This window comes from Balaenoptera borealis (genome assembly GCF_965194805.1).
Source record: "Balaenoptera borealis genome assembly, chromosome: 19".
NCBI lineage: Eukaryota > Metazoa > Chordata > Mammalia > Artiodactyla > Balaenopteridae > Balaenoptera > Balaenoptera borealis.
In genome coordinates, this window is record NC_138878.1 from 2,616,229 (window position 1) to 2,641,854 (window position 25,626).

At 48.4% G+C, this 25,626-nt stretch overlaps 1 protein-coding gene across 3 annotated transcripts in view; it reads left to right on the plus strand.

Moving 5' to 3' along the window:
* LOC309616381 (uncharacterized protein C16orf95 homolog) overlaps positions 1–25,626 on the plus strand; it is a 515,949-nt gene that overhangs the window by 373,326 nt on the left and 116,997 nt on the right. For all 3 annotated transcript variants that reach the window (XM_082366941.1, XM_082366942.1, XM_082366943.1), the window contains exon 16: positions 23,482–23,566. The gene's annotated coding sequence lies outside the window, so the exon portion shown is untranslated. The remainder of the gene's footprint in view (positions 1–23,481; positions 23,567–25,626) is intronic.

Sequence of the window (25,626 nt, forward strand, 5' to 3'; positions counted from 1 at the left end):
CTTGACACAAAAACCTGAGCGTGTGTTCTCCAAACTCTTAATTAATGACTTGCCAAACTAAGAACCATTTGCCCAAACCAAGGCAGGGATAAGGGTTGATTGACAAGGCTCTAATTAAACCCCAATTTATAATCTAACAGCCGGAGATCTTTCAGGTCACAAAGGACTTTGATCCTAGAAATTGTGCTAATACGAGTTCCCCCGCCCCCAGCTCCTCCATCTCTGTCCGGCTGCCCTGACTTCAGGATGGGTGCTGTAGCCCTGCTGAAAAGAAATTAGTTCCCTGCCGTGGCTGAATGAGCTGTCTTTAAAAATAACAACAAACCAACATGGGGTCTTGAGATAGCAACCCGGCTATGGGCTCCCTCAGTGGGGATGTCGTTTGCATGGCGATGCAGGCCAGATGGTTCTGAGGCAAATTCCAGTATCTGTGATGCTTGGGGAGCCGAGGCTCCCTGGGTGGGGGAGGGCTGGGAATGGGCGAACGTTGTGGGGTGCGGGTGCTGCCCTTCTGGGACTCAAGGGACCTGACCCCCTCTGATGATTCGCGGGGAAGGGGGTCCAAGTTAAAAATGAATAATAGGCAATAATATTTAGGAAATAATAATGCCGCACAACTGGAGGAATGGGTGTGTCTGAGCACTGTGTGGGTGTGGGGCAGCCAACAGGCTGAAACCCAGAGGGTATTCTTTCCCTAGTCAGCTGGAGAGATCCATATAAGTAGTCCCAGATTTGGGGATTTAAACAATTTGGGAAATGTTTTAAATATCGGGTGGATTGACATAGGCTCACCAACTTTTACTGTGTCAATTAAGTACTTGAAAAATAGCAAGCAAACAAACAGATCAACAGAAATAACATATCCCTATTATCTACCCTTAGAACAAATTCATTTATTTTAAAAAGAACATTTTAACACACACACACAACGTGGGGAGAACAGCATCACAGGTGAAGGATGGACCTTCTCAAGAAGGGGGAGTGGATGATGGTAGACACATCTCTACATACTTACATTGTCCTTATTTTTCTCACTTATCCTTTGGTAAAAATTAGTTATAGATCAGCTGAGCCCAAGGTCTCATATCTGTAGGATGACCATAAGTCCCCATTGGGCTGGGACAGTTAAGTTGAGGCGATTGTTAATTAATTAATGCCCACTAATTGGTTCTAACGTCTCCTTTCATTTTCAAATGGGCCCCAGTTTGGCCAGTCAGGTACATGGTCCCCCTGAGAACTGGTGGACCTCTAGCACAGCCAGTGCTCAAGACTTTGATTTTACTCCATGACCCGGCGGACATATTTTTAGTGCTCTTTCAAAATGCTTTTGTTCTAGATTTCAGTAGAAGGAGGTGGACACGTGATGCTCTGAGATTCGCTTCTCCCTCTGCTACCACCCTTCTCTCTTACCCGCCCCCCCCCAACAGCTTTACTGAGAGATCATTTGACATACCAAAATTGTATATATTCTAGGGCAGGGGTCCCCAAACCCCACGCTGCACAGCAGGAGGTGAGCGGCAGGCCAACGAGCGAAACTTCATCTGCCGCCCCCCATTGATCCCCGTCACTCGCATTACCGCCTGAATCGTCTCCTACCCCACCCCGAGTCTGTGGAAAAATTGTCTTCCATGAAGCTGGTCCCTGGTGCCAAAAGAGGCTGGGGACCACTGTTCTAGGGGTACAACTTGACGTTTTGATATAGGCACACACGGTGAAAGTTCTTCCTTCTTCCTTTTCTTGTTCTGCATGATGGTCTGAAAGGTTTTTGTGTGGAGGAGCAGGAAGTGGAGAGAGATCAAAGACATTATGTACATGATTCTGTCAAAGTACATCATATTGGCTTAGAAAATAGAGGGAGAAATCGCCGTCCTCCCCCTCGCCTGCTAGTGTGCAGGAAGGTCACTGGCTCCTCAGACCCTCGCCTCAGCTCGTCTGCTTCCTCGACTGTATTTTGTTGCTCACCCATGGCATCTCGCTTACAGAATCCCCCCACTCAGTCATCAAATTCACACCTTGCTCTATCCCATTTCCCACACCGTTTGTAAACTGTGTGCATGCACCCATGTGCTGATGGAGAAGGGACGAGGAATTTGATGCAAAGGGGTGTTGTCAAGAGGAAAACCAAAATAGGCAACGTAAAACACAATTTTTATGTTCACTGAGTGAGAGACAGCGTGTCATCTCTAGGACGACCACTAACCCCTGAATGTTCATTCCAGCTAAACATCCCAGAGCCCTAGGTGATGGTGGTGATGACGATGACGATAACAATGATGGCAGCAATGGAGACAGACCCGTGAGGGTCCAGTGGACACCCCAGCACCGTCAGTGCTGACTTGTGTGCACACCTTCTTCACAAACTGTCCTGGAAAGTGAGGGCAGTAGATGTGGTTTGGTGCCCATTCCTCCAAGTAGCCAACTTGACTCTAAGAGCATTAGATGTAATAGGAGCTTTCAGGATCTTCTGGTCCAATCCACCCCTTTGGATTTCGGTATTTTCGGATGAGAAAATACCAAAAGGTCTGGGAGGAAAGCTCCATGTATTTCTATTCCTGCCCGAGACTACAGGTATTTAGCACTTTATTTTTCTGACCTATAGGAAGGGTGGTCCTTGGGTTTGGCCAATCAAATGAACTCTTCAGTGATGTGGTCTTCATCCTCCTCTATCCCGCGCAGGGTTGAGGCTCAGTACCCCTGCGCTGAGCTGCCCTTTGCCAGAGCATTACGTGGGCCAGCCCCTTTGCCTCCTGGGCCATCAAGGGCCCACCTCCAGGGGCACCCCCATGGCGGCTGGGGCAGGTGCTGTGCCTCAAGGGGAACATCTGGGCTTACAGGCCCAGGTTCTCATTTCTGAGCGACCAGATCGTTGAACAGAAACAACTACCTGCTTTGTGCATATTTCTTTCCTTTTGGGGGATCCGTGGGGGAAGAACTGGTGTTGGAGACGCAGTCAAAGACGCTGCCGAAACAATCAGAAGCCCTCTGAAGGAAACGAGAGCCAATTGCCAGCATCCAAAGCAGCAGCCAGGATTTAGGAAGCTTAAATACCTAACTTGCCTTGATTTAGAACCCTTCTCGGCTGACATTTAATATGCAACTTGCCTGGTGGGCAGGCTTCTCGCAGTGTTTGGGGGAGGCTAAGTGGATTGGAATAGCGCTGACCTCATCTGCGTTGGCACTCTTCGGCTCTGGCGCCATCTCTGAGCTCAGAGCAGCTCCATTTGTGTGACTCCACACCCCCCCCGCGGGACTTGGAAAGCCCGGTGTTTATCCCAGGGAAGGAAAAGGTTGGTTTTGATGCGGGGGTTCAGGCCCACCCAGGGAGATCTGTGCAGATCACAGAGCAACCATTGGTCTTATTGTGAAAAAGATACATGGTAGAGGAGTTAGGCCAACCAGAAAGAAAGCAGATGTCGGACTATGGGATGCAAGTTCTGGGGAATTAGTTTCCATATGTCGATACTGCTTGGAATGATGAGAGCTGTCCAAAATGGAAGACGCTGATTAAATAATTGGTCTGTCTGTGCACCATGGGAATCGTTCAGAAAGTTTAGAGGACCACTTGGTTGAGGATGTTGTTGAAAAGTTTCAAACCCTGGGGAGGGAGAAGGTGGACTGGGTTAAATCTTGGGTCCGAGAGTCGATCAGTCAACAAGGATGGCACTGTCACTGGTTTCTGTTTAAGGGTCTCTGGCATATAGGAGCACCTCACTTAACTGGGGTTTCAAATATCAGGCACTCTTAACTAGCTGGAAAAGAACCAAGAATGAGCAAGAAAATACAAAATGACTCTGAGAACTCTGAAGTGATGCTGTAGAGTTCATGCATTTTATTGGTAGGAGAGCACCTAGTGTTCTCATGTATGACCTAATGACTCCTACTTCAGACACAGTTTTAGTTCTTACAGACTTGGTTGTCTGATTCCCCAGCTGTAGCCGCTAGAGAAAAATTCATTAAGGAAATTGGGGGAGAATATTATAATTTTTAATACATTAATAACAAGGAATACATGTGGATAGTGGATCACTAAGGGGGAAACCAAAATAACAAAATAGAGAAAAGTGCTCGTGAGTATGGCAATTTGAGGCCATTTAATGAGAGGGCAAACAGTTGTACAGACTTGAGGAGCACTTGAAGAAGGGCCAGGTTATGGTTACCAATAAGAAGTTAAATTATGTTCAGTGGTTTGTGTGAAATAAGACAGAATGATATACAATATGGTTTACAGAAATTTGTAATAAAAGATTGAAAGGTAGACAATTACCTGGAAATTTGCAATACATATGGCAGACATATGATTAAGATTCATATTATAAAATAACATCTATGTATCAGTATGAAACATATAAACAACTAAAATAGAAAAATGGGCAAAGGACAGGGCATTAACAGACATTTCTCAAAAGTACCGTATGTTGTTTTTGGCTAATTTACATGTAAAATATGCCCAACGTTATTAGCAATCAAATACAGGCACACATTTTAAAACGAGACCTTATTTTTGTCTGCCAGATTGTCCAAGATTTTAAAAAAGCCAAAATGTTCCAAGTTGGTCAGAATGCCAGGAAGAAAGTCCTCTCAAACATGGCTGGTATGCATCTTGGAGAAGCCAGTTAGGCCCTTTGTATCAAATTGTTATTTATCCATTTATCAAATTTATCTAGAAATTCCATTCCCAGCAACTGACCCCTTAAAAAAGAGTATGAAGGTCTATGTCCAAGGATATACATCAAACTTCGAATTATAAAAAATTAGCAGTACTCCGAAGTGCATTAATAGGGGGTGAGGCAAGAGCATTATGGAATGTTCATGTGGTGAAGTATTATGGAAACATCTAAAAATGAGATATCTTTGTAAATTGATGTGCTGTGAATAATATATCGTGAATGATATGTATAGTTAATGAAAAAAGGAAGTTGTAGAACCGTATGTGAAATATGATCCTTTTAAGGCATAAAGATGACAGTATTATTATTTAAACCATGTTCATACCAAACCATGGAGCTACTCTCAGTTCTTGGAAAGCAAGTTTCTCTCCAGAAACAGGGCCAGGGTAGGGACGGTCTTCCAACTTTTTTAAAAAATAGAAAAGCTTGGTTTAACTCGACAGTTGAACAAACACTGCTTGGCATCTTCACCTCCGAATGATTGTACAACATTATTCCTTGCTGTTGTTCTCAGCTCATCTAATTAGTTGTTTCTTTCGTGCCAGACACTCTGCTGGGTCTTCACAAAGATTCTCTAATTTAATCTTCACTACCACCCTCTGAGGTTGTGCTTCCTTATCTGAGGCTCAGAGCTATTAAGTAACTTGCCTTAGGTCACCGGTTAATAAGTGGCTTAACCAGGATTCAAACCCAGGTCCATCTGCCCTAAGAATCTGGGCTCTCTGCAATTCATTCATTCCTTCATTCATTCACTAATCAGATCTTTATTGAGGATTTTTTGAGCCTTTTGCTACTCCTTTTTGTTTGAAGACATGATTAAGGATGGGAAGTGTGTCTACAGAAGCTCATCTAGAGTGCACAGGAAGGCGCTGGTCCCTCTGTGAATAATTCACAAGGATAAGGATGAAGGACTCTGTTTCTCCAGCATCAGACATGGAATCCCCAAGCTGGAGCTGTTATGCCTCTGTGCTATCCATTTCAGTATGGAGGAGAAGTCCTAGGATTTAAAATAATTAGGAAATGGAAACCCAAACCGGAGGGACCCAAGGGGACGTTGGGATCAGTAAGACGTAAGACAAGTGGAAATACAATAATGAGACTGATCTTGGAAGAATAGCAAAACATCATTCTCACTCAAGCCTGGAAGCCCAGGTCAGGCTTTGGGGTGGGGAGCTGGGGGAAGAGGGGGTGGAGAGAGTGGAGACAGGATTAGGAGGTCGGGATGGACAGGACTGGGGGTGGTGCAGAGGGTCGGGGGTGTGGGGTGACTCAGGGCTCTACTTGCAGACCTGGACAACAAGAGATTCCATGCTCTCCACCAGGGGGGAGGCTGCTGAACGTGGTACCCGGAGACCATGGTGATGGACTAGCTTGGCCTTCACCCAGAGCAGCCCTGTGTTGAAGCTCCCTGAGCCATGGATGGCCTCTTCACCCAGGCTCCCTGGGAGCTCTGAGAGGGCCTGGTGCCCAAGTGCCCCCTCTAAGCCATCCTGGCTGGGCCGGTCTGGGAGGGGTTGGAGTCTCTTTCCTTCTACTTTCTGTAATGATCTCCAGGTTAATTCTAAGGTGCATCCAGGGTAGAAGCAACTCTGAAATACAGCTCTTTTTTTTTTTAATTTATTTATTTTTATTTATTTATGGCTGTGTTGGGTCTTCGTTTCTGTGCGAGGGCTTTCTCCAGTTGTGGCAAGCGGGGGCCACTCTTCATCGCGATGCGCGGGCCTCTCACTGTCGCGGCCTCTCTTGTTGCGGAGCACAGGCTCCAGACGCGCAGGCTCAGTAATTGTGGCTCACGGGCCTAGTCGCTCCGCGGCATGTGGGATCCTCCCAGACCAGGGCTCGAACCCGTGTCCCCTGCATTGGCAGGCAGACTCTCAACCACTGCGCCACCAGGGAAGCCCGAAATACAGCTCTTTTTAAATACGATTATGCGTTCGCCCATTTCCCCTTCCTAGGAGTGCAGACTTCTTTGGTTTTTGTAAGTGGGGTGCCACTGGAGACCTCTGTATGATAGTGAGGGCGGTGGCTGGACCCTGGAGACGCCGCCCGGGCTTGCTGTGTGGTCTTAGCTGAGTCCCTTGGCTCCTTGGCCCCCAGTTCCTTCTCAGGAGGACCCTGTCTAAATCCCTATCCCTGGCACCCAGCCCGCTGCCGGCACCAGTAGCAACAGATACTTGTGGAATGATCGCATAAGCAAATGCAAGGGTTATTCCAAATAACTGAACTTAATCCTGGAAAGGCACCCTCCCTACCTGCTGTAATCCTTTATGGCTCTAAATCCAGACTTCTTAGAAACTCGAAAACCAAGCCCCTCACATTTCACAGGGTGGTAGGTTAGAACATGGGATGGTGCTGCTGCCATGTTTTCAAAATTTTATTTCATTTGCCAAAACCTTAACATTTACAACCTTGGAAACCACCTTTTCACCGTTGGCTTGGAACGTCACCAACCCGCCCACTTGCACTTAACTCGTATTAAACCAGCGCGAAGCGGCAGGCATCTCGGAAAGGTCAGCCTTCAGCCCAACTGACCCTTTTTCTGTTTTGCAATTTTGCAAGAAGGGACCTGGGGCTTGACCAAGTCACAAACTGTCTGATTTGCGCTTTTCCCCACTAATTAAATTCAAACCATTAATCAGATGAGAGACTGTTTTCTTTTTGCCTTTGACCTCAAGTCGATTTGCTCTTCGCATCTGTCACCCTGGAAACTTTACCCTGTGGGACAGGGCTCGCTCCAGCTTTTGAAGTTGGCAGGGAAAAGATAAGGCCAAGGAGACCAACCAGATTCGCTTTATGCAAAGTAACTGTGAGGGGCTCCTGCAAAACCATCCACATAGACACATTACTCCCACAGCCAAAAAGACGGCATGTTATTGTTCTGGGGTCATTTGTTTTCATGTTATGTGCCCAAGGAGGTGTGTGATTTGTCTTTCAAAAGCTTGTTGCTCTGCAGTGGACACCCCACTCTTTCCTACCAGGATTGGTTTACTGGCTGTTCTGCCTGCAAAACAAAAAAGTCCTGGGCAGATTTCAGTAGCTATTTGTTACTCACTTAAAGATCAAGTTCTGCAAGGTAAACTGGGGATGACAACTGAAAAATAAACACTGACCATGTGCAGGGTGCCTCTATTTTGCTGAAAGGTGACCCTGGCCCAAGAGTTTCAGGCGAAGTGGAGGTTACACTGTGTCCCACCGAAAAGAGAAAAAAAAAAAATCTAGAACTAAAGTCGGCCTCTGGGATTTGAACCCAGGGACTGGGGAGAGTTCAGGGCACAAGCCACTGCTCTGTAATGAGCCCCGGTGTCTGGTTTCCAGAATGTCATGGTTATCAACCGCAGGGGCTTAGGTGGATTAACATCTGAACGCTGAGGCCGAGGCCGGTCCTGTTACTTGGGCTGCTTTGTTTGCTCATGTGAATTGTATCACACCCGCTGCACAGCAAGAAGTTGCTAGAGCTGAACCTAGTGGGACATGTTTCCATCCCAGGGCAGAGGTGACGGCTCTGGTGAGCTCTGCTCCGTATTCCAGGGCGATCGGACCCCACCATAGTTCTGCGTCTTTTAAATTCATGTGAGTTTCAAGTTTGAGCCTCTCTAGAGGGACATGCCGTTAGCTTATTAACCCAGGTAACTGATGATTTTCTCCTAACGAGAGCTTCACGCTGATAAACCTGGTCATTTTGAAAGTGGAGACATCCGTCGTCACAGCCCTTTCTTGAACAACGTGCTATCGGAGGTGCTGAAATGTGGTCCCTGACCTTACGGGGTCATCTCTAATGTACTCTTTTTTTTTTTTTTTGTGGTCCCACGTATCAAATGAACAGAAACAAGTTTGGGACATTTTGAGGGAGAGATGCTCGTTGGATAAGAAGATTTCATGGAAGCGCTCAGGCTTAAACGAACATCGATCTCAGTGGGAGCTTTATAAATACACAGGGGCTGAGACCCTGCCAGAGATTCGAATGGATCCACCATTCGTGCATCAGACCTGTGTCAGCTTCTTCGCCAGGTGAACTGGTGGCTGAGCTTTAGATCAATGCCACCAAAGAGCCCAGTGTCCAGACCATCAAGGCATCTGGTCAGTTCTTGTAAGTGAATGAATAAAGCTGCCTTGGAGACGGGACTAAGTACTGGAACTCCAAGGTCTAGGGTGTGTGGACCAGCCAAGTGGGGAACTGGAGACCATCTACACGGTCAAGTCATGGGCAGACTCCTCGCAAATCATAAAGAAAATCTCACCTCGTGGCTTCATCTCCACTTGCGCTTAGAGAGGGGCAAGAAGGGCCTCCTGGCACGAGGCACAGATTGGGCAAAGGTCTGGGGTGGGATGCTCCCTGGCCCAGCCAGAAGGCAGTGGGCAGACCTGTAGTTTGCCCAGCACCAAAGGCCACCCCTTTACGGGAGAAGAAGGTTTTGGTCAATGCATTCAGAGAAGTCACTGTCATTTCCTGTGACTTTAGTCCAGGAGCCTTCCACTGCTGCAGGAATATTTTGTTGGCCCTCGATGTTTTAAAAATGAGGACATCTCATGTGTAAATCCACACAGCCTGATGCTCTTGATAAACTCCGAAGATCTGGCCACAGCAGGCCAGTGTTCCCCTCTGGAAATGAGAGCCCGGAGCCCAGCTGTGGCGTCCACTTTGGGCAAGCCCTGCGCTCTCAGTTTGCCAAGTCCCCCCTCTTCCTTATTGCCTGCCCCCATCCGCCTCCCTAGGCCACACTACCTGCCTGGACCCCGTAGGCCATTGGATCTGCAGTGCTTCACACAGTTGGGGAAACTTGTCCTCTGTGACGTGTTCACAACTCATGTGGAGGAAAGTCATCCACAGTTGAAATTCCTTGCAGGGGGACTGGATCAGGTCACCGATGGAGGAAGCCGATAGCCAGTCACAGGTTAACGAGCCTTGCGCTCTAGAGAGGATACATAAATATACCCCAGAGGGGATCTGAACTTTCCCCCACCTATCTGATCCGGCTCTAATTGTTACCAATTGGTATTCCCTTACGCCTCTGCTTTCTTTGTAATAGAGACGGTCTCAGGTTCTCATTCCAAGTGACCCTTTATTCCAACTGCCCATCCATGGGGTCACTGACTTCCTGGGATGAGAATTTGGGGGGTTTTGGTGTTTGAAACATCCTATTTTCTTTCTTCCCTAACCCAGCTCCGTTTATTTTAAATCACCAGGCATCCCCGTACCCTTGAAAGCTGTTCTTACTGCATCTGTATCACTAAGCAAAGTCATAATTTTACCCAAATCTTGAGACAGGCTTTTTAGTTTATTTGTTTGTGCATTTGTAAGAAATGAGCCCTTACAGGAGGACATGTGTGGTGACTGGGTTCGGTCCTCGCTGGCCTTTTAACATGCGTCATGGATAATTGTCCGTAGAATTGCGAGCTGGTGATTGGTTTAAATCCCACACCGTGCCCTCTGACCTCTGACACTGTGAGCATGTGGTGGGCCAGGGTGAGTTCAGCACACCCCTCACCCCGGACTGCCCTGACGTCTGAGCTGGATTAAGCATCTGAAGCATGACTTCGTACAGAGAACACGGCCCTGGGTCCAGGCAGGTGCTGGACCCTGTGGTGTGTACCTGGCCCTAATTTGCCTAATCAGATAAGTTTGGCCACTTACACAATGAGCCACAGTGGAGAATGACAAGGAAGAGAGACACCTTCAGGGCTTCCCTGGCGGCACAGTGGTTAAGAATCCGCCTGCCAATGCAGGGGACACGGGTTCAAGCCCTGGTCCGGGGAGATCCCACGTGCTGCCGGAGCAACTAAGCCCATGCGCCACAACTATTGAGCCTGCGCTCTAGAGCCCGTGAGCCACAGCTACTGAGCCCGTGAGCCACAGCTACTGAGCCCGCATGCCACAACTACTGAAGCCCACGCGCCTAGAGCCCATCCGTGCTCCACGACAAGAGAAGCCACTGCAATGAGAAGCCCACGCACCGCAACGAAGAGTAGCCCCCGCTCGCCGCCACTAGAGAAAGCCCGTGCGCAGCAACAAAGACCCGACGCAGCCAAAAATAAATAAATAAATAAATTTAAAAAAATAATAAAGGAGGGACACCTTCTCCCCTTAGGTCTCCCCCCCGGGTCTCTCAGCCTAGGGACGTGTGCCGTGGCACCAGGAGGAGCAGAAGTGTGGGTGTCAGGGCTGGGGGTGGGCAGTGACAGCCGACGAGCACAGGGTCTTTTCAGGTGATGAAATTGCTTGGGTACTGGACCAAGGTGATGGGCACTCACAGTTGTGAATGTACTTAACGCCACTGAACTGTACACCTTTAAATGGTCAAAAGGCAAATTTGTTTTGTGTATTTTACCACAGCAACACAAACAGCAATGGGAAAGAAACAGAAGCTATTCAGTGAGAAGAAATTTTTTAAATGAAAAATGACCATTGATAACCTCAGAGAGAGAACAAGAGTGCGGCTCTCTCACCTTCCTCGTGGGGCATAATTATACATGCCTGTCTCACAAGCACACACACACGTACTCACAGCCCCCCATGCACACACACACCACCTCTGTAACCCCAGCCAACCAGCATCCTTGTCATGGCCGTGCGGACATCCCGGTGTGACCTCGGGCCCAGCCATTTCTTCTCCTGAAAAGAGAGACCAAGGCTCCCCCCAGGATTCAGTAAAAACACTCGCCCAGGTCCAGGGGTCCCGACGTTGGGGTCCTAAACTTTGTGCTGCATAAAGGGAAAGTGAGCCGTCATGTTGGAGCCGTCCCGGTTTTCCAAAGCCCTTTTAGGGAGCCCAGACGAGGTCACACCCAGGGAATTCTCAGAGCCTCCCTAGCCGCCTTCCTAGCATTAATTAGCTGGGTGTGTTGATTTCCCCCAAATGCTGAGGTTTCAGATCAGAACTGTGTCCAGGGCTGGGTCTGACCCAGCCACCCGCAGAGCAGAGCCATGCACAGGATACCTTTGAATGCCGGGGCAGGAATGCCACTGGGGAAGACCGGCTTGGGGTTCAGATGGAGGGAACATGGGATTTGCCGCACGCCTGCCGTCTCTGGTCTGGCACGGTGGAACCCAGTGAGATCCAAGCAAACCCTGTGTATTGTTTGCGGGGGCCCCATAACAAAGAACCACAGACTGGGTGTCTTAAAACAGCAGACTATTGTCTGGTTGTCGTGGAAGTCTGGAATCAAGGTGTCGGCAGGCCGTGCGCCCTCTGCAACCTGTAGGGGTCCTTCCTTGACCCTCTGTGCCTTTGTCTTCTCGTAAGGACCCCAGCCGTGTTCAGTTAGGGTCTGCCCTACTCCATCTTGACCTCATCTCTGATTACATCTGTGATGACGATTTCCAAGGAAGGTCACATTCTGAAGTGCCTGGCATCAGGACTTGAACGTATCTCCTCTGGGGGACACAATTCAGCCCATAACACCCAGCAGTCCCTCCACAGCCCAGCCCCTCTGGGAACCTCTTGGTGCCTCCTGAAATCCACAGTGACTGTTTGCTCCCGAGTGTCAGGACTCTCCACAGGGACCTCTCCAAAGCCCTGGCTTTCACGGTTTAAAGGAAGCCTAACATTGCGGCCATGGTTTTAATTAAAGGTTGATGGGCCATGTCATGACATCATCAATAAAACCAGCAAAATAAAAAGAAATAACTTAATAAGAGGCGTGGGAGGGCAGCCCAGGATTTGTCATGAAATTGCATTATGTAGCAATAAAACGCCATTTTAGAGAACACTGGCAGGATTGGGGCTGCCCAGCGCTGTCCTTTGTTTACTAAGAAGTTCCACTCCTGCTCATCGACTTGCCACGGCGTCTCCAGCACAGACAGTGCCCCCGAATGTGGAATCTGATTTGCTCCCAAGTTGGGTGAACTGAGCAGGTTCATTCCAAACCACTGGGTCTGAGTCAAGTTCTTTTCTGGAAATCGTGCACTGAAATTACCGGCACCCTCACGCAGTGGGGGCCGTGGTGTGACGATGTCTCTGTGTGTCACTGTGCCGCCTGCCTGGGCAACCAGCCTGAGACTCCAGAACAGAAGCCAGAGGGGATTCCAGCGTTTAGAATCAGGCTCAGCCTTAAAAATGGGGTTGGGGACGTCCCTGGCTGGATTCATCCATGGCTGTCATTTCCCTCAAGTTCACGGATAAACAGAAGTTTTGTAATATTTTTCAATTCCGCGTCCCTGTCTTCATGGTTTAGAAAATTTGCTTTCTTGGGAACTAGAAAGATTGGGGGAATTATGTGACCTTCTGGGAGTAGCCATTTAGGAGGAACACTGATTAGCGGGGACAAGTGTGGATACCACGGGGAGGCAGGTGAACGCGGGGCTGCCCTTCCCTGCGGGCTGTGCCCTGTTGTGTGTTTCACCAAAGCACCAGGCCAAGGGGGCTGGAGCCAGCTTGGGTCCGGCTGGCCATGCCATGAACCGCGGGGACTGCTTCTAGCAGAGCGGTGACTTTTTGCCATTTTCCCACCTAGAGGGGGTGCCCCTACGTAATTCGCACAAAGATGCCTTATAGGCGAGCATCGCCCTGGTCAAAAGAATTTGACCATCAAATACAAAAGGAGGGTGGACACACCACTTTCCAGTTGAACTCATGCACTCGTTCATTCCACAGTGTTTTTCTGAGCATCTGTTACGCACTGGGAAGTCTGCTATCTGAGGGAAGGAGGGCAGGAAGGAGCAGGGCCCTTCTGGATCTCAGAGGACACAATTTGAACCAATGGGTAGACGTTACATGGAGGCTGATCGCAGATGGAAAACACACACACACCAGGATGCCTCTTGGAGAAGTAGTTTAGAATCATCTGGAAAGTGGAAGCTGTGTACATTTCATTCCGGGTGTATCCCCTGGAGAAACCCGGATCCAGGTGCACAAGACAGTCCATGGCAGCATGATCATCAGGTGCCCCAGCTGGAAACAACACAAATATGTAAGAACAATCACACCAGTGGGTGACGGTGGTGCCATCTTATAAGAATGACGGTGAATGACTGCAGATGAACTCGTGAACACGGTGGCAAGCAAAGGAAGCAAGTCACCAATACACAGCCACTAAGATGGTGCTTCGTAGAGTTCAAACGCAGCAGGGCTCCCTTACACGTTCACGGCTGGACACGCATGCACTACATGCGGAGAAGGGCAGGGACGGCGCTCGTGGAGGCTGGGGCCGTGGGCAGCTCTGGAGCAAGGAGCTGCCCCAAGGAATGAGTGGGGAAATGCAGACTGAGCCCTCACCAGCTGGGAGCCTCTAGCAATTGCAGACGCAGGACAGACACGGGGGCCGGTGATGTGGCAGGAACGTCTGAGGCTGCCCTCTTGGCTCTTCACACAAGGGAGGGCCTCTGGCCAGCCTGGTCAGGGGCAGGCAGAGCCGTGACTCAGAGCATCCTTCTCCTCTGCTTGGCCTGGAAAGGGAAAATGTGAGGCCATTTCTGGGGAATCTGCTGCTTCCAGACCTAGGCTGCATCATCCCCGCCACCAGAAGGAAGGAGGTGAGGCAGGGGCCACGGCAGGTGGGAGGACCTGATGTCCCATTTGGGGCGAAGGGGCTTGGAGAGGTGGCAGGGCTGTGGCGGACACACCCCTTCTCCAGGGGTAAACCACGCTGCTCCCTTTGGGTCCTGACATCCCAGGTGAACCTGCTCTCTGGACCAACTCATGAGATCTTGCACTGGATGAGCCCCTCCTCCCCCGGAAGTCTTTCCTGGTGTGTCAGAGGAGGTGGATTTGCCCCTGTAGGCCGAGCCTCCTGCTCCTAAGATACCCATCTTGTCAGAGACCCCAACCAGGCCCGCGACCACGGTGCTCAGGCGCAGGTGGTACACTAAACAGACGGCACCCTGAGCCCTTGGAGCCCCCACTGTCGTTAGCTGTCAGCGTTGTGTTAACCCCAGAATACCTTCTCTCGCTGACCCTTCATCCCACCTAAATCCACTCTTATTTTGGTCATTGAGGTCTTGAAGCATCCAATTAGAAATAAACAGCTCCACGGTGGAGTCACGGCCACCATCTCTCCAACGTAATTCAAAATAAAGGCTGATATTTACCCAAAGCCCACAGCATGCCAGGCCCTCTGCAGTGTGCTTTATGTACACCAGCTGACTTGATCCTTAAAAACCCCTATGATATTGGCACTGCTGTATCCCCCATGTAAAGGATGAGGAAACCGAGGCACCGGGCAGTCAGGGAATCTGCTCTTGGACACAGCTGGGGTTGGAACCCAGGTCTTCTGGCTCCAGAGTCTGAGCTTTGAGCCATTACACTGTCATCCTGGTTTGGCTTAATGGGTCCAGTGTGGTAGCCATGGTAGCTACTAGCCATGTATGGCCATTTAAATGTACATACATTAAAATCAAACCAATGAAAATTCAGTTCCTCGGTTGCACTAGCTAGTTTAGGCCCAGGGGCCGGGGTGTCGTCTCTGAGGTGGTGACATTGGAGTGGTGGCTGGATGGTGGAAACGAGCCGCTTTTGTGAATCGCCACGGGAAGAGTGAGTGCGTGACTGATCGGCATATTCCGAAAACCCCAGCTGGAAAGGTTCTAGTGGTGGAGAAGCAGAAAAAAGGGCCCTGAGGCCAGGGCAGGGCTGCTTTAGGGTCAGGCCGTGGAGATGGACAGGACCAAACCCCAGAGGGCATGTGGGCTGTGGTGAGGAAATTCCCATCTACTCCACGTGCAAAGCTTGTTGCATTAATGCCTCCAGTCATGGATTCGTGGGAGACATTGGAAGCGTTAATGCTTTTCCGGGTTCCCAGTCCAAACGGAATCACTTGTACTTGGTTTAGATGAACACGCAATAAAAAAATGCTGCAGAAAAGATGCTCCCCGCCCTTCCTGGTGGGTTCTCTCTTGAAGGGAGTGAACTGCATTCGCCGTTTCCACACCCTACCTGAACTTGGCCTTTTCTCCCAGCTGCTTCTCCTCTGGATGCACGGAGGTCCATCAGGTCTGGGTCCGAGGAAACTGGACTCAGTTTCCAAAGCAAAGAGAGACACAGAGACGACAGCAGAGATGTCTGTCTCAACACAGGCAGGAGCTGCCCGGGGGTCGGGTGAGATGCAGATGGCTGGGTGGACGTGAGGTGGGCTGACTGCACCCTGTACGTTGAGGGCATTTGCTTTCCCGTGCAGGGACCCCCTCTGGAAGGACCCTCGAGGGAGTGATGGCTGCATGCGTCTCCTCCAGGGGAGGCTGGGTGGCCAGAGACAGTGGTGGCAGGGGAGTCGTTTTTCACTGAAAACCCTTTTGTACCTTGTAAATTTTGTTCCGGGTGCATGTGTTAGCCATTCAGAACACGTGCAAATACACAACAATTTGTGTGTGTTAATCTTGTATCTGCTACCTTGCTAAATTCATTTATCAGTTCCGGTAGCTTTTGTGTGGAGTCTTTAGGGTTTTCTATAAATAGTATCATGTCATCTGCATATAATGACACGTTCACCTCTTCCCTTCCAATTTGGATACCTTCTATTTCTTTTTCTTGTCCGATTGCTGTAGCAAGGACTTCCAATACTCTGTTGAATAGAAGAGGTGAGAGTGGGCATCCTTGGCTTGTCCCAGATTTTAGCAGGAAAGCCTTCAGCTTTTCACCATTGAGTATTATGTTGGCTGTGAGTTTGTCATAAATAGCTTTTATTATATTGAGATATCGTCCCTCTATACCCACTTTGGTAAGAGTTTTTATCATGATTGGATGTTGAATTTTGTCAAATGCTTTTTCTGCATCTGTTGAGATGATCATGTGTTTTTTGTCTTTTGTTTATGTGGCGCATCACATTGATTTGCGTATGTTGAACCATCCTTGTGAACTTGGGATGAATCCCACTTGGTCATAGTGTATGAGCTTTTTCATGTGTTTGCTAATATTTTGTTGAGAATTTTTGCATCTATGTTCATCAAAGATATTGGCTTGTAATTTTCTTTTTTGGTGGTATCTTTGTCTGGTTTTGGTATCGGGGGTAGACAACAAAATAGTTTTAAGTAGAAACCGATGACTATCTCTCATGAGGTCCTACTCTATGGGAACATGGTATTTCACAAGGATTCATTGTCTCATGGTGAGATCATATAATCATATAGAACCTTGGGTCTAAAGAGGAATGTTAAAGATCTGGCCCAACCCCCATGTCACAGACAGATAGACGGATCCAGAGAAGTTGGAGGTGCTCCTGAGGCCACACAGCTGGTTTGGGGCACAAATGGGATTAACATCCAGGCCTTTTGTCACCAGCCTCTGTTCCTGGAAGATGCTCTAATAGGCCAGATGCTCTCCCTGGAACTTTCCATTTCTAAGTTTCTAGAATCCTGTAATGAAAAAAGAAAACACAGCCCCTGTAATGGCTTCCACGTTTTCAGACAGAAAAATGGAGATTTATAATCTGACTAGGGTCTGTGGGCGAATTCTACATGCAAGAATCTGGCGGACAGTGTTCTCTGATGGATGAGGCGGTGGTGTTTGGGGCCATGTGGATGGTTTACGGCAAGACTGTGGGATTGGGAGATTTTTTGGCAAGTCCCAAACATAGGCATATACGGAGGATTTTATGCAAAATAGCTGACTAGCATCTAATGCTGTAATTAATGGAATGAATACAAAATGCTTTTGTAATTTGTTATTACTGAGCCTTGCTTATGTAGCAGTTACCTTGTGTCAAGAACCGTTCTGAGCACTTCACAAAAATTAAGCTGTGCAATATGAGCACTGTATCATGGTAATTTCAAGGGTGAATTTTGGAGTCATGTAGACATGGATTTAAATACTGGTTCTGCTATTTTTATTAATTATGTGACCGAAGTCAAGTTACTTGACCTCTCTGAGCCTCTGCTTTATTCGTCCGTAAAATGGGGATGTTACCAACTGTCTCACAGACTTGCAAGAAATGAGGCAAGCTCTTAGTTTGAACTGTATAAAGTGTTGACTTTCGACCTGTTTTGATTTACAAAACTGGCAGTTTCATATGGTTCAAATATATAAAGAGCTTAGCCGAACGCCAGCACTTGGAAAGCACTGAATAAATAATAGCTTTTTTTTTTTTTCAACTTTAGCTTGAGAGGAGCTAAAATACAAGAACCCTTTCTGCCTAGAAGACTCTGCATTGCTATATGCATTTTCCTTAAGTGCTTTGACGGACCCTTTTGTCCCAAATTATTCTTCAATAGGACTCACTAAAATAACTGAAAGGCTTTCACTGAGATCCAGCCTTTGAAAGAAAGAAAATTTTGATGGTGATTTTTGAGTTTCCATAAGCTCTCGTTTCCAATGGCTTCAGCTCCGGTTGAATAAGGCTGCTCAGAGCAGGCGGCTCGTGGGCAGTTTAGGTCATGAATCAGGAACGAAGAGCCCCCAAGGCAGGCTCCTGGTGATGCAAATTCCTCAACCCCGTGTCGCCCTTGCAAGGTGGGGGGTCCCATCACAGCCCTTTGACAAATGCACAGCTCCTGGGCCAGGGAACCACAGGAGGTGAGATTCACATGGGCTAATTATATCAGAAGATAGATACCCTCCCCAGAGGGAGACCCTTTCTAGTCCCTTTCCTGCCAAAAACACCATAGCAACCAACATGGAAATGCCATTCTGTCCCTCAGATGTCAGCGCCTTTCTCTGGGAGGGAGAGCAGATGTGTGTGCAGATTGCGACCTCCTACCCGAATGGAGAGGTGGCCCACATGCCCAGGTCACACTGCTCACTTCAAGGGAAAAGTGTCAAAGAGCATTGACATTTGGGGGCTCAGGAGGAAACCAAAATTATGGCTTCAGGAGCTCAATGACCACTGGCCAGGAGTGAAATCAGAAGCCTTCCATTCCCGCAGAAAAGAGCCATGGCCCTGCCGTGCCGTGAATTCTCAGCACCATTTTCAACACCAGCTATGTTTTTACATGTGTTTAGAGTAGCGTCACGGGTCTAAATCATCATCACTAAGTTGTGTAATTACCCACTCAGTGCGTCACCCATGTCGAGGATGGTATGAAGAACGTTTAATGGGTAGAATTCCTAGGGGTTTATATTTGAGAGTCCCGTCTGCCAGCGCAGTCACCCTGGGTGATTGCATTGCTTTCTGATGCAGTAATGGCCGAACACTGGTGTAGTGACCTGGTCAACACACATCACGCCAATCACGGAGAAGCCTGAAATGTCTGTGCACTCAGCTGCCGCCGCCCACGTCCCCACCAGCCACTTGCTGACTCCAGTGTGACAGATCCTCAACCAACAGGGTGCCCCACCATGTAGCAATCCTTACCTGCTTTATAAATAAGCATTTTAATTGTGAAAGAAAGTTACCAGGAAAACAGCTGCTTGATTACATCATAAAGATAGAGCATAAAACACACATTCAACCACTGATGACGCAAAACATTTCATTTTTACCCTGTGGAAATCAGAATACCCTATACAATACTCTCCACGTGTAAATGATCAGTATAACTTTAGACAAGTTTGAAAAGGAGCCTGGTTCAAAGCTCCTTGAAGATCTGATTTGAAGGCTGTGCTGGGAAAATACAAGATGAGTCTGGAGCATCTTGTAGTGCCAGAAATTAAGAAAGTGTGTGTTTTTGAAAAAAAGATGGGCAGTGTCAAGAGGACACAGAAGTCAATAATCCAAAAGATCTTCCAGTGGCCAAAATGGAACAATTTGAACAATAAAATAAATAATGAGAGTATTGGGTTATTACCCAAACAATAAAATAAATGTCCATGAGCCCATCCTGATATAAATAGATGATTGAATAAATAAATAAATGGAAGAGAAGGGACAAATCCTTCCTACAAAAGAATTCCAAATAATAAATGTACAAGGAATGAGGGAAATAAGAAATCACCATTAGGAAGAGCTGCTGTGGCAAGATCCACTGATGATGCTAAAGTTAGTAGGTGGAACTTTAAAAGAAGCAGAATAGCTGCAGAGCCTCGAAGTGTCTCCCCTAAAAGATTTATTGATTGCTGTTAACGGTTGTAGCCGTATGTCCACAGATTATCTGATACTCTGCCCTCCAAGACGTACAGCTTAAATATGGACTGGACTTGGTGACTCTCTCCTAACCAAATAGAGTATGGGAGGGGAGAACAGGGAACTTTCAGTGGAGGAAGCTTGCAGGCATCACCCAAAGTGATCAAGTGATCATCACCCATGATAAGCCATTCAGACAGCATGCACCTCCTGATAGGTGGGATGAGAAGGACACATCCATTCTGTGATATTCTTCCCCCAAATCCATATCCTCAAGTCTAATCATGAGCAAACAGTAGACAAACCCAATTTAAGGGACATTCTGCAAAAGATCTGACCAGGACTCTTCAGAGCATTATGGTCACAAAAAAGAAGGGAGGTCTGGGAAACTGTCACAGACGGGGAAGCCTAAGGAGACATGACAACTAGATGTGACGAGGTCCCCTGGATGGGATCCTGGAGCAGGAAGAGGGCCTTCATGGGAAACAGGGATCCCAGTGAGGTCGTGTCTTAGTACTGTAGCTGTGTTGGTTTCTCCATCTTGATCAAGGTCCACGGGTCGGGTGCGAAGTTACCTTTAGTGGGTGGACTGTATTCAGAAACTCTCTTTACTAATCTTGCAACTCTGAAAACCTAAAATTATTTCCAAATGGAAGGTTTTAAAAATATACGTTGTTGGGCTTCCTTGGTGGTGCAGTGGTTGAGAATCTGCCTGCCAATGCAAGGGACACGGGTTCGAGCCCTGGTCTGGGAAGATCCCACATGCCGCGGAGCAACTAGGCCCGTGAGCCACAACTTCTGAGCCTGCTCGTCTGGAGCCTGTGCTCCGCAACAAGAGAGGCCGCGACAGTGAGAGGCCCGCGCACCGCGATGAAGGGTGGCCCCTGCTCGCCGCAACTAGAGAAAGCCCTTGCACAGAAACGAAGACCCAACACAGCCAAATAAATAAATAAATAAAATAAATTTATTAAAAAAAATATATATATACGTTGTTCACAAGTTTTCTTCCCCTGCATTGACTATCACTATTCTGTGATAAGATCAATTACTTTTAATAAAAGAGGAGAAAAATGAGCTGGCACCCTCATACGCTCCCCGGGGTCGACGGGGTGGGTACCACCTGGAACAACCAGTTTGGAAAACAGTTTGGGAAGAGCTGCTGAACCTAATATGAGCCACCCTAGGACGCAATAATCCTGCCCCTACGTATGTGCTCAACAAAACTGCGTGTGTGTGTGTGGGTGGGGGGGTGTACCAAAAGACATGCGCAGAAATGTCCATAGCAGATTCATTCATAATGGCCCCAAACTGGAAGCAGCGCAAATGTCCATCAACACAAGGATGGAAAATATGTTGTGAAATATTCGCACACTGGAATAGTGTCCAGCAGAGGGTCTCAGAGTGGGGTGCACAGACCCTGGGAGTCCCCGAGACTCTCTCAGGGGATCTGAGAGAGCATTTTCATAACATCACCAAGATCCATTTGCTTTCATACTCCCATCGCGAGAGCATCTGGAGGAGAATTCCAGAAGAACTCCTGAGTGATGTGACATCGCAGCAGACAGGATGAAGGGGCAGATGTGAGAGCCCAGCTCTCCTCTGTTGAGTGAGACACAAAGAGATTTGTAAAAAGGCAAAACAAGGCCACTCCACTCACTGCATGTTTTGAAAATGTAGTCATTTTTATTAAAACATGTTATTTATAATAACATGTAGTGTGTTTATTACTTTTCCAAATAAGCTAATAAATATGTTTCTAAATTTCTCCATTTTGTTAAATTTCAGTATACATTCATAGACATAAAGAAAGTGAAAGTGTGCTGAGACCAGAGGCTTTGAGAAGTGCTGCCGTTTCACAGTGAGAAAGTCTGGGCTGCGCGCTGCGGGCCGGACGGGCGTCACAGCCCTAACGCTAAGTGAGAGGAACGGTCGGAGCCCTGTCAAAGGCTCAGAAACAGCCAGAACCTCTCCTGCGAGAGCGACCAGAACAGGGGGCTCCTCTGTGGGGGGAACCACCTGGGTGGGGACACAGGACAGCCTTGAGGGCTGGTGGGCGTCTGGCTCTCAAGCTGGGTCATGGTTACGCAGGCACGTCTGCTTTGCAAAGTTTATCAAACTTCAGATTTGTGCCATTTACCCTACGTCTGTTTCTGTTATCCTTCACTCAAAAATCCCCCCCCAAAAAAAAAATCCCCCCAAAGAGGGACACTCTTGTCTTACCAGTTGAAATAACTGCACTGCTGGACACTCAGCCCCACGGCCAAGCTTTGGGACCAGCTGGCCCTGAGTTCACTGACCAACCTAAGTCACTGCTCAGGCCCCTGGGCTGGTGATCGGGGTCGGGGTGGGGAACCACGGGAGTGAAATCACGCCCCCCACCCCCCTGCCACCTCGCTCCTTCCTCCTCTGCATGAGCAGCTGGCCCGTGAATGTCTCTTGACCGTGAGGTCCCTTAACCCACCACAGGGAAGGAGTTTGCTGCCCCACACCTCCCCCCATATCAAGCCCGCCCTTGGCGTCAGTGGCCAGGAATGTTCAGTTACTGCCCCAGAAAACCGTGCCGGCTCCAAGACCCACCTCTAAACTGCATGGGATACATTGGCCTGGGCCCCTGATGGCCCAAGCCCCTCACTTATCATTGTTACTCATGAGTTCAGGAAACGTGCTGCTGGATCTTTCCTCTCCCGACAAAAATGCCCCAAACCTCCGTGGGCCTCCCTGCCCGCCCCCGGGATGAATTACACCAGCTCATAAGCACACGACTGTCACTCCCCCTTCTCCTCACAGCTGGGGCCATATTTCAAATAGCAATTAATTGACGACAAATAGTAATTAATGGGCCACATTCCTCCTTCGGTGAAGTACACAATTCCGTGCTCCTCGCACTGGGGATGGGCCACACTCTTGTTTTCTTTTAATCTGATTTGAAAGAGGAGCGCTCCCTGGGCGGCAGGGACAGAGCCGGGTCCCCTGTGAGTTCATCGGTGTGGCATGCGCGGCCTCACTGTGCTCAGATATGAAAAGTCAACCATCACAGCCCTGCAGGGGCCTCGGGGGCGTGGGTGAGGAGCCTAATGAGCCGTGGTCCCAATTTATTAAAAATCATAAATATTCTCCTTGGAGGCAGGGGGCAGTCAGAGAAGGCAGGAGGCAGCTTCTGGCTGATGTGTGTATGTGTGTACATGTGTGTGTAAGTGTGTGCGTGTACATGTGTGCACGTGTGGGGGGGGACTGATTTCCTTTTTTTTTTTGAATTTTTGAATTTTATTTTATTTATTTTTTTATACAGCAGGTTCTTATTAGTTATCCATTTTATACATATTAGTGTATACATGTCAATCCCAACCCCCAACCTCTGTGGGACTGATTTTCAACGAGTGTGACCGAGCAGGCAAACCTCTCTTGGAAGCAGGGTTTTGGATGTGGTCCATGTTTAAGTGCATGTCCCAGCATGTCCCTTGAGAAGGCCTCTCACCTTGCTTATGACAAGAGTGTCATAAAGTAACTGTACATCCTCATTATTCACTTGGCCCGATATTTGCTAGGTTCCTACTGGGTTCTCCACCCTGTGCTCAACGCAGGAAATAAAAATGGGTCAGACACGGCCCTTTCCATCAAGGGGTTCACAGTCTCCCTGGGGAGAATGACAGGGACATTTGACATGTGGGGACATAATGATTACATAATACTAGTAATAACAACCAGCATATTAGGGTCACAGAAGAGCATTGCAATAACCGTAAACATCTGTGATATAGTAATGCATGCATTTCTTGACAAAAATACCTTCAATAACAAGATGTCGACTGTAATTTCGAATGAAGATAGACAAAGTTTCAAGGTATCCACAACAACGGAAATGTGATATGAAAATATCTGATTTCTGCAGGGGAGACGTTTCCTTGGTGCCGCTATGCTGCCATCGTTTGCTGCCCGCATTCACATCGGAGGCAAAATCTATGATTCAGCGAGAGGTTAGTGCAAATAGCGGCAGAATGATTTTCCCATCCTGGTTTGTGGACCTCCTGGGTTCCACGTGGTCCAAGGGTGCAGGTCATGAACCCCTGCTGCAGGAGGTGAGAGCTGCAGTGCGGGAGAGGCCTGGGTCCCTGAGTTGCACTTTGGAGGGGAGAGCTGCCCGCTGGCCTAAGGAGTGACGTTCAGCTGGACTCCCTGTCTTTGCTTCTGAGTCCCAAGCAGCAAGCGGAATGGGGGGAAAGCAGCTCTGAAAATCTTAACTGGACATAACCAGTTCCCAGATTTACATTCAACCCTGTAGCTAGTGTTCTAGTGCCTCACTGCATTCCAAGCGGGTCTGTGTGTCACATACTCTGTCTCAAGGGAGGAATAAAGGCATCGTCTTAAGATTTGCCAAGGCCTGCAATTACTTGAAAAAGCCCCAAACAGTCCAGGCTAAAGAGCCTTTTTTCTGTGAGCAGTCTGGAAATCTGACTTTTGACGGTCTAGTTGAAATTGCTTTGAATACAATAGGGATGGAAGGAAGGGAGAGCTAAGAATTTTCAACGGAGCGCCTTTATGTGTTAAATGCTGTATGAGATGCTTTTCACTATCACTATCTCACTGTACACTACCTCATTTAGCTGGAAGGCTCTGGCACTGCCTCACCGCAGAAAAGCATTTCAACGGATTAGGGTGCAAGTAGCACATATCCAAAATAGTTTAAGCATTAATTTGAATTTATGGACCCATATAACTGGAGAATCCAGAGATCAGGCGAGCTTCAGGCTCAGTTTGTTCCAGCAGTTGACAGTGCCACCAGACTTGTGCTTCTTTCTCGAGGGCAGCTTCGCCGACAGAATGACTTCCCTCAAGGTGGTCAGGTGGTTGCCAACTGCACCAGATTCCATGCTTCCTTCTTCACCTACAGGAGAAAAGACAGGGTGTCTTCCCCACCTCACCCAACCCAAGTCCCGAGATTTGCTCTGATTGGATGGGTTTATGTTGCAGCCCCATTCTTGAATCCATAACAGCGTCAAAGCAGGTGAAGTATGTGATTGTTCCAAACGACCTGGGGCCTGAACAAACCACATGACTAGGAGGTTCAGGTTCCTTGCAGGAAGGGAGGAAGGGGGATCACAGATTCTGAGAAGCGGTGAATTACAGCCACTGCAAACAAAACAAAACAAAACAAAAAACCCAACAACAGCTAACAATAACAGCAAACTTCTGATTATCAAACTGAGTGAGTCTAGTACCATGCTGCGTAACCATCTCATTCTGTGTGTGCCTTGCAGGCTTTATCTCACAAACTGGGGCCCAAGAGGTGCAGTGCTCTAAGTGTCTGTGTCTCATCGGCGCCAGGTCTCCTGGGGAACCAGGTCCAGAGTCCAGACACCTCCCTGGAGGCCCCGCCCATTCTCAGCCTTGGTTTCCCCATCTGTAAAATGAGTTGGGCTGACTTTATCACCCCTAAGGGCCTTCACCGTTCTGAGGTTCTAGGCTGCTTGAATCTCACCCTTCTTGGGAGTTGAACCCTCGGAGCTCACCCTCTGTGTTGCCTTTAGCATCCACGACCCCTGGGTCTTGGGCTCCCTGCCAATGACGTAAGGAGGTCAGAGGTCGGAGCAGTGGCTCTGTGAGTGGCTGTGCTCAGGACACACACGGCATATTTCAGGCATGCCTTCTTGGAGGGTGGGGAGATATCTGCACCCCTTCCCAAGGGTGAGGTGGGGAAGAGACTCCGCATCTCAAGGGAAAAGTTCCTAGTCTGTCGGCCTAGACACGGGGAGGGAAGCCCAGGAGCGAAGCTAGCCTCACCTGCAGCCTCTCTGCACGTGGCAAGGGCTGCATTTTAAATGTGCTTTTTCAGAAGAGCATCAGGTGAAATGGTCACCCAACCAGGGGGAGACCCGGAATAGCCAACTGCAGGCTGCTTTTTCCTTGAGAGCATCTGGGGCTTTCAGCTTTGCTGAGACACTGTGTCCCACAGTAACTGGGTGCATCCAACCAAACTGACGGATGAAACAGAAAAACTCCTCAAAGCCAGGGAACTTTGATTTCACGGCATTATAAC